The following is an 8,164-nucleotide window of genomic DNA, read 5'->3' as shown; positions in this document are numbered from 1 at the left end:
GCTGGGGGCTGGCAGGTGGCAGTGGTTAAGGCGCTGGGCTCCCACATGACCCACCACCAGTCAGGTCCGGACCTGGCGGCTTGCTTTCTCATTTTCCCTCTCTTGCTCTGTCTCTGTCTGATATACTTAAAAATGATAACAAATAAAATGAAATACATCAAATAATTCTATAAAAAATAAAAACAAGACAGAGAAGAGATGATGGCTGGTCACCAGCCCTTGTTCCTACTTCCTGGTTCCCCCTCCTCAGGACAGTCGGCAGGCCCTTTTGGGTTTGTCCTGAGCCTACGCCTTTCCTCAGACAGGAGAGGGAAGGGGACAATAAATCCCTTATAAGGGAGTAATGAAACAGGTGATGTCCAGGAAGACTGTACACCCACAGGACTCAGCCAGTGAGGAGCTGGGGGACGACCTGCACACTAGGAATAAACTGCTTGTACCAGTTCCGAGGGGGCCTGCCCTCAGACACCCAAAACCGCCATCAAAGTCTCACTTCCCACTTCCTTGTGTCTCCGTGCCCGTTCTTCGACATTGGACAGGTGAGTGCATTTCTCACACTTGCGTCAGATACCACGGTCAGAAAGTGGCTGAGTCAGAATTCAGGCTATTTCCAGAAATCTAACCAGTAAGACACTGGGAGGTTTTCCAGAGCATTCGTCTCCTCCTTTGTGGAATGTAGAATGAGAACTGTGAACGGCTCAGGGGAGTGTATGTAGAATTATGTGAAGTTATTACAAAAGATGCCAAACATACAGTATGGAGTAATAGTGTCCTTTTTTTTTTTTTTTTTTTTATTTTCCTTTTTTTTTTTTTTTTTTTTTTGCCATAGGGTATGTGTGCTTCCTGGAGAGATAGAGAAAAAGTGAGAAATCATCCCCCAGGGGAATGGCCATGCCACAATCCCTCCTTCTTCATTCTCCTCTAGGGATTTTGAGCACACACATGCACACGACATGTTTTTCAAGCCGCTAGGTCCAGGACTTGAACTGTGGGTTGGCCATGTGGGAGTCCAGCGCCTTGACCACCACTCCACCTGCTGGTCAAGATAGCTATTTTTGACAGGGTCTCCTGCATTATGATCCTTCCTGCCCCAGCCTCCTAGTTATCTAGGATTGCAGGCATGCAAAACTGTACTCAGAATATTGAGTTTGGCCTGGGAACCAAACCTAGGCCTGCCATGTGGTTTCCGGCCTCCCATGCCGTGGTGCTAACTGTGCACCACCATTGTTGGGCCTGGTATTGACTGTTTACAAAGCAAATGCTCACTCACATATAGCCATCATTCCAGAAGCTTCCTGTCTTCTCGTCTTATTTCTCTCACACTTTGTTGGTTTTATCTAGTTTAGTTTATATAAATAAATTCATATAGTATGTACTTTATGATAACTGGTATATTCCATTAATCATTATGTTTTGTTTTTTATTTTAGAGAGAGATTTCTACTATAGGGCATGTGCACTCCCTGGAGAGGCAGAGACAGAGAGACAGACAGTGAGAAATCACTCCCCAGGGGAGATGGCCACACCACAGTCCCCTCTCCTCCATTCTTCTCTTGGGATCTTGGGCACACACACACATACAGGCCTGGTGTGAGTTTTAAGCCACCAGCTCTGGGACTCAAACTGCAGTTGACCACATGGGAGTCCAGTGACGTAACCATTATGCCATCTGCTGGTCCCTCATCATTCTATTTAATTCATCTCTGTTGATAAGTGCAGCTGGAGTTTGTTTATCTAGTCTTCTGTTGATAAACATTTGTTTTGTAATGTATGGTTATTACTAAAAATGGTACCATGTACATTCCTGTACATGTCTTTTAATGTTTAGGGTGAGCAAGTACTCTCATTGTTATTTTTTTCAGAATTTTGGACTTATCTTCACATGTTATTCTTTGACATAGATGCATTTTAGTATTATTTGGTAAAAATTTCAGAACAAATAATGTTAACATGTTCATTTGGACAGTGTGAAGACACGTAGAGTAGTTTAATACCTTAATTTCAAGAATTCTCAATTGTTGGCACTAGCAGGTAGTGTAATGGCCATGCAGTCGACCATGGTTGGAGGCCCGGACCCGGTGGCTTAAACTCACGCCAGGTGCGTGTGCGTGTGTGCCCAAGATCCTGAGAGGAGAGAATGGAGGAGAAGAGATTGTGACATGGCCACTTCCCTAGGGGGTGATTTCTCGCTTTCTATCTTTCTGTCTCTCTCTGTCTTTCTGGAGAGCGCATGCACCCTATAGCAAAAACCTCTCCAAAAAAGAATTCTCAATTGTTTACTTACAGGTTGAGCAACTCTTACCCAAAATGCTTGAGACCAGAAGTGCTTGGGATTTTACATTTTCTTTTGGATTTAGAAAGATTTTCATAGACATAATGTGATATCTTAGAAATGGACCTAAATCTAAAGACAAAAATCATTATGTTTTATATACAACATATGGCCTGAATGTATTTTTATACAGTAGTTTTGTATTGCAGCATTTGATGTACAATTTTGTGCTTGTGATATCATTTTGGTGGTTAAAAAGTTTCAGATTTGGGAACATTTCAGATTTTGGATTTTCAGATTAGGGATATCTCAATCTATATACCATCTTTAGGTCTCTGGCAAAGTTTTCTATTTTTCTTCCTATCATTTCTATGCATTTATTTTTAAGTTTATTAGTAGGTAGTTTACATCTTTTGTTGCTTTGTGAATAGGATTTTCTTCTGGGGAGGTCTATAAATAACACATTGCAAAAGAAAACAATGAGTACAGATTGAAAATTCAGTGTCTTAAGGAAATTTTTTCTCTCTCTCACTTGTAAAGAATTGTTGAAAATTACCATAGCTGCTTAGTACTGTGTCCCACTGGCTTTTATTTTTATGGAGGTACAAAGACAACAGAATTCTAACAATATCTCAAATTGTACAGTGGTGGTGGAAGCTTTCCCACTTCAGAGGTCACTGTAGGAAACCTGCTCAAGATGAAGGGAACACCTAAACGCTGGGTCACTTTGCACCTAAATATTGGGTCACTTTGCACCTAAGTACTGGGTCACTTTGCACCTAAGTCATGACATACTTTTCTATGCCAACATGCATCATGACTTTTCTGATGCCCCAGTATATAATAATCTGTCCAGGATGTTGTGCTCAAGTGAGCGCTCAGTATGCTGAGTCTAGAACCTGGCCAAGGGGTAGAACATGCTGGGCCTTGGAGGATGCTGGAACAATCATTGGCTTAGACCAATAGAAGCAGCATTCTGAGTCCTGTGATCAACGCACGGGAGGTTGGTGAGCAGATGGCCTTAACGACAGCCATCTTGGACAGCACTGTTCCTGACTGGAAGGGAGCCGTGGAAGGGTCTGTGGGTAGGAAGGAGCTGGAGGCTGGAAGTAGGTAGTCAGGCAGCCCTGACTGAGAGGCAGTGTGCACGTGGAGATATTAATCCAGGCTTTGTGACAGGAGATTGAATTCTAATCCCAGATGTGCTTCTTTGTATGTAAATTAAGACTGCTCACATAACTCACCTGACCCTCGATCTCTCTGGGTCCAATAGTGAGCTGGACATTTGGCCTTTTCAACTTCCTATTCAATGAAATGATTTGACCATTAAATGTAAACATAGGAAAATATTATGTTAGCATTATAGTTTCATATTAACTTTATCTTTTTTTTTTTTTTTTGGAGAGGTTTTTCGCTATAGGGCGCGTGCGCTAGCCAGACAGACAGAGAGAGACATAGAGACAGAAAGCGAGAAATCACCCCCCAGGGGGGATGGTCACGCCGCAATCCCTTCTCCTCCATTCTCCTCTCAGGATCTTGGGCACGTACGCACTTGCGCCCGGCGTGAGTTTTAAGCCACCGGGTCCAGAACTTGAACCGCAGTCGACTACGTGGGAGTCCAGTGACATAGCCATTACGCTAACTGCTGGTTCCCAACTTTATCTTGATTTTAATGATATTTAATAAGCAGCGACTTGAAACATCTAAGTTCTTAGTTTCTCTCTCTGTTAAACATTTAATAATCTATAAATACCAGAGAAGCTGCTTTTTAAAGAGATCCTTTATAATCTGGGGAAGTCTTGTTATGAGATCATTTTACTCTCTAATTTGGTCCAATAAGATGATAGTAGATGGTAAACGTGACTATATTTAATCATGCTGTTAAATAAAAAATTATAGGAGGTTGTTGTTTTGGGCTAAGTTTCTACCCTAGGCCCCAACAGACCAGACTAAAATGAAAATGGAGTCACTCATGCCAAAGTTTCATGTCATCAAGCCAAAGTTGTTCGTCTGAACGTCAGAAAGATCAGGAGAGGGAGGACAGCGTTTCACTCAGCATGATAAAGAAGTTCTTACTGCCTTAAACCCTCATGACAAGTCACTTGAAGTAATCTGATATTAACCCATAAGTTACTTTTTTATTGTTCTGCCCCTACCTTATGAGGAAAGTCACTTTGAAATGGGACCAACCCTGGGACCAGCAGTTAGGGTAATGGCTATGTCGCTGGACTCCCATGTAGTTGACTGCGGTTTGAGTCCTGGACCTGATGGCTTAAACTCACACCAGGCATGTGTGCGTGCGTGCCCAAGATTTCGAGAGAAGAATGGAGGAGAAGGGATTGTGGCATGGCCATCCCACCTGGGGGGGTGATTTCTTGCTTTCTGACTCTCTGTCTCTCTTTGTCTGGTGAGTGCACGCGCCCTATAGCAAAAGAAAAAAACCTCTCCCAAAAAAAAGAAAAAAAAAGGCATGAAGTTATGAAAGAGTGAGAGAGAGAGAGAGAGAAAGAGAGACAGGGGATGTGGCTATACCATAATCCCTTCTCTACCGCTGCACAAACACTTACTTTCTGAGCATGTTTTTCAAGCTGCCAGGGCTGGGACTCATACTGGGGTCAGTCATGTGGGATCCAGCTCCCTTAACCACTAGGCTAGAAGGCCAGCACTAACTTCTGAGGTTTAATTTTTTTTTCTAAGTTGCACTGCCCATGGTTCAAAAACTGACACTTGTTTTCATGGAAAAATGCTATCTGCCTCAGTCATGAGACCCTTTCACTATCTCCAGTGGAGCTTCTACCTGGGCCCAGCCCTGCCCAACCTAGCTCTGAATACAGATGGGCCCAAGCAACTTTGTGGTTCAGGGTTAGGGTATCTACACCTCCAGTTAGCCATATTACCCATGTATGCCTGTTTTCCTGGTATTGTCTGTCCTGGTGTCATTGTTAAGCTGCCCCTTTTCACTGTCCAAAGTGCCCCAGTGGGTGATAAATGATATGGTCTCCTTATTGGAATCCTTTCTGCTGGGCCAACCTCTGGCATGGTGGTTTCAGAAGCTGGATCCCACATGGTCGATTCTATGGATGGAACCCTGAACATGGCAACTTGAGAAACACAATGGGTGCGTGTTTATCATAAAAGGGGGGACTAAGGAGAAGGGATTGTGGCATGATCATCCTCCATGGGGAGGCTTTCTCGCTTTCCTTCTCTTCTCTCTTTCTCTCTCCCATGAACACATGTGCCCTCTGGCAAATTAAAAAAAAAAAAGAATCTTTTCTTCTCTTTTCTCAACAGTTAGCACTCTTGGTGGCCTAGATTTGAAGAACAAGGGCCTAGGGATACTGTGCAGGTCCTAAAAGGTAAAAGAAATGAAGAGTACAGGGCGGGTCTAAATTACTCAACCCAATATGGAAAAGATCCTGAGACAACCAGGCATGGTCTGGTTTACATCCGTGTCACAATCACCCCCATTTGTTGGGAGGTTATACTGCCTCTCCAGGTACTGCGAGTCCAGACGGTAAAGTGCAGTGCGCCGATCTTAGCATGTGATTAGAAAAAATCAGGCATTCATTCCACCTAAGAAATATGTGCCTATACCCACACTACTTTGAGCCAGGAGTGGATGTTGATACTGGGAACCCAAAAAGGATTTCAGAAGAGTAAATAATGACACTACAGCAAGGCAAAGCTGCTGTGATGTTAGCTCAAGGCGACACAGGAGCCCTGAGGACGCAACAGCTCACTCTTCTTGGAAAGGGGTGGAGTGGGCAGTGGGAAAGACGTCACTAAGAAGCCTGGCTCTGCAGACAGATGAGGCATGAGACATCTCCATCGGGATAGGGCGTGGTGGGGAGGGAATTCTCAGCCTTTTAGAGCCAACCGGCCACAATTCCATCGAGAGTATGTGTTAGCAAGCAGCAGGGCCCAGGTAGGCAGGTGAAGATGATGATTTCATCCAAAGGGTGGAGCTGGTTCTCCTTCCAGCCCTCCGTCCTAGAGCCAGCTGTGCCAAGACCCAAGCTCGGGCCAAGGCCGAAGGTTGCCCACATATCCAGATGGTCTGCCGAGGGTGGGGGCAGGGCTGAATCTTATGCAAGTGTAGCTGGTATCAGACAGACTTCCTGGGAGCAAGGTAAAAATGTGAACAAAGGTGGCCATGCGGAGGACCAGGAAAATCAGCAGATCCCCAAGGCGCTGGCCGATGCCCAACTGTAGGGGAAGGCTTTGAAGCAGGCCTCCCTAATCCCCCGTCCTCTCCTCCTCCTTCCATCATTTCTCTGAAGGCTGACTTTGCGGGGAGGGTCAGGGTCTGGCTCAGACAACCCAGTGGTTCTCAAGCCTCAGATGAGTGCCTCAGCATCACTGGGCAGGCTTGTTAAGACACAGAGGGCCAGGGCTGTCCCCAAGTCACTAATTGAGCAGGTCCAAGTCACTGAGTGAGGGCCCCCAAATTATCACAAGTTCCGAGTGATCTTAGTGCAGCCACCGTGTTTGGAGAACCACCCAGGTAACCCACGCCTTGGTCTCACTTTGCCTTGGGGCCCTGGAGAGGCCAAGCAAAGGAAGGGCACCAGATTTGGAAGCCAAAGGCTGTGGTTGTACCTGGGTCAGTTTCCACCTCGGTCAAAGGACAATTCTGAATCTCAAATAAGACCTTCCATGCAGAAGGCCTTTGTAAACTGAGAGGCGAGATTCAATGCCAGTTATTATTGTGCTCAAATCTTGAGTTGTAAACAGGTGCTTGTTTCTCTGAACATAATGGCAACGGTGGTCTGAAGAACCCCGGGGATGCTTCCTATAATGCAGACTCTGCAGGTCCAAATCAGTTTGGGCCCATCATCGCATTTACATTTTCAATACATCTCCGGTGATTCTTGTGTCGCCGAAGGAAACCACTAGCATATGTGGGGGGCTGGAGACTGCTGAGAAACATGTCTTTCTTTGGTTCTGGTTTGCTACTGGGCCACTAAAATCCGCCGCCCTCATTCCCCTCCCCTGTCGCTGCCCCGGACAGCACCAGCGACCCTCTCTTTTCTGGAAGGCTGCATCTCAGCACTCTCAATTTTCCAGGTGTGCCTGGGGGCCCCCCAGGAAGCTGCTGGCACCCCCTTCTGGCAACATGGTTTTGTCATTCTTTTTTCTTGTTGTGTTAATCATTTCTTCCCACGTTCAGAAAAAGGACCTTTCTTCTGTCATCAGGAAATATGATTCTCTTGTATTTGAAATATTTCAGTGTCTCTTTAGATGTCTCTGCTACTTGTGATTTTACTGCTCCAGTGTTTTGGAATGAGCGATCCAGAAAAAAAGACTTCGGCATTACATTTGCGAATGTGAACCTGCTGACGGGTGTATCTCACTTTCCCACAGTGCAGACCGTGCCGGTCCTGTGCACGGACGTGATCCATGATGCCACAATGTATGCCCACGTGCTGTGCCGGGACTCCTTCTGCGCTCGGTTTGGCGGAGCGTGGTTTTCTGCATTTCTTGCAGACAAAATCATGCATAAGCAAATGTGAAATTCACATTATACTCAGATAGCTTTCTAGTGTATTAATTGCACTGGAAGAAATTTGGGTTTTCTTTCTTTTCTTTTTTTTAAGAGAAATTTTTGCTATAGGGCATGTGCACTCACCAGAGAGACAGAGAGAGACAGAGTGGGCAGGCTTGTTAAGACACAGAGGGCCAGGGCTGTCCCCAAGTCACTAATTGAGCAGGTCCAAGTCACTGAGTGAGGGCCCCCAAATTATCACAAGTTCCGAGTGATCTTAGTGCAGCCACCGTGTTTGGAGAACCACCCAGGTAACCCACGCCTTGGTCTCACTTTGCCTTGGGGCCCTGGAGAGGCCAAGCAAAGGAAGGGCACCAGATTTGGAAGCCAAAGGCTGTGGTTGTACCT

Source organism: Tupaia chinensis, unplaced genomic scaffold (assembly GCF_000334495.1).
Source record: "Tupaia chinensis unplaced genomic scaffold, TupChi_1.0 Scaffold000088_1, whole genome shotgun sequence".
Lineage (NCBI taxonomy): Eukaryota > Metazoa > Chordata > Mammalia > Scandentia > Tupaiidae > Tupaia > Tupaia belangeri.
Note: the sequence above shows the minus strand (reverse complement) of the source record.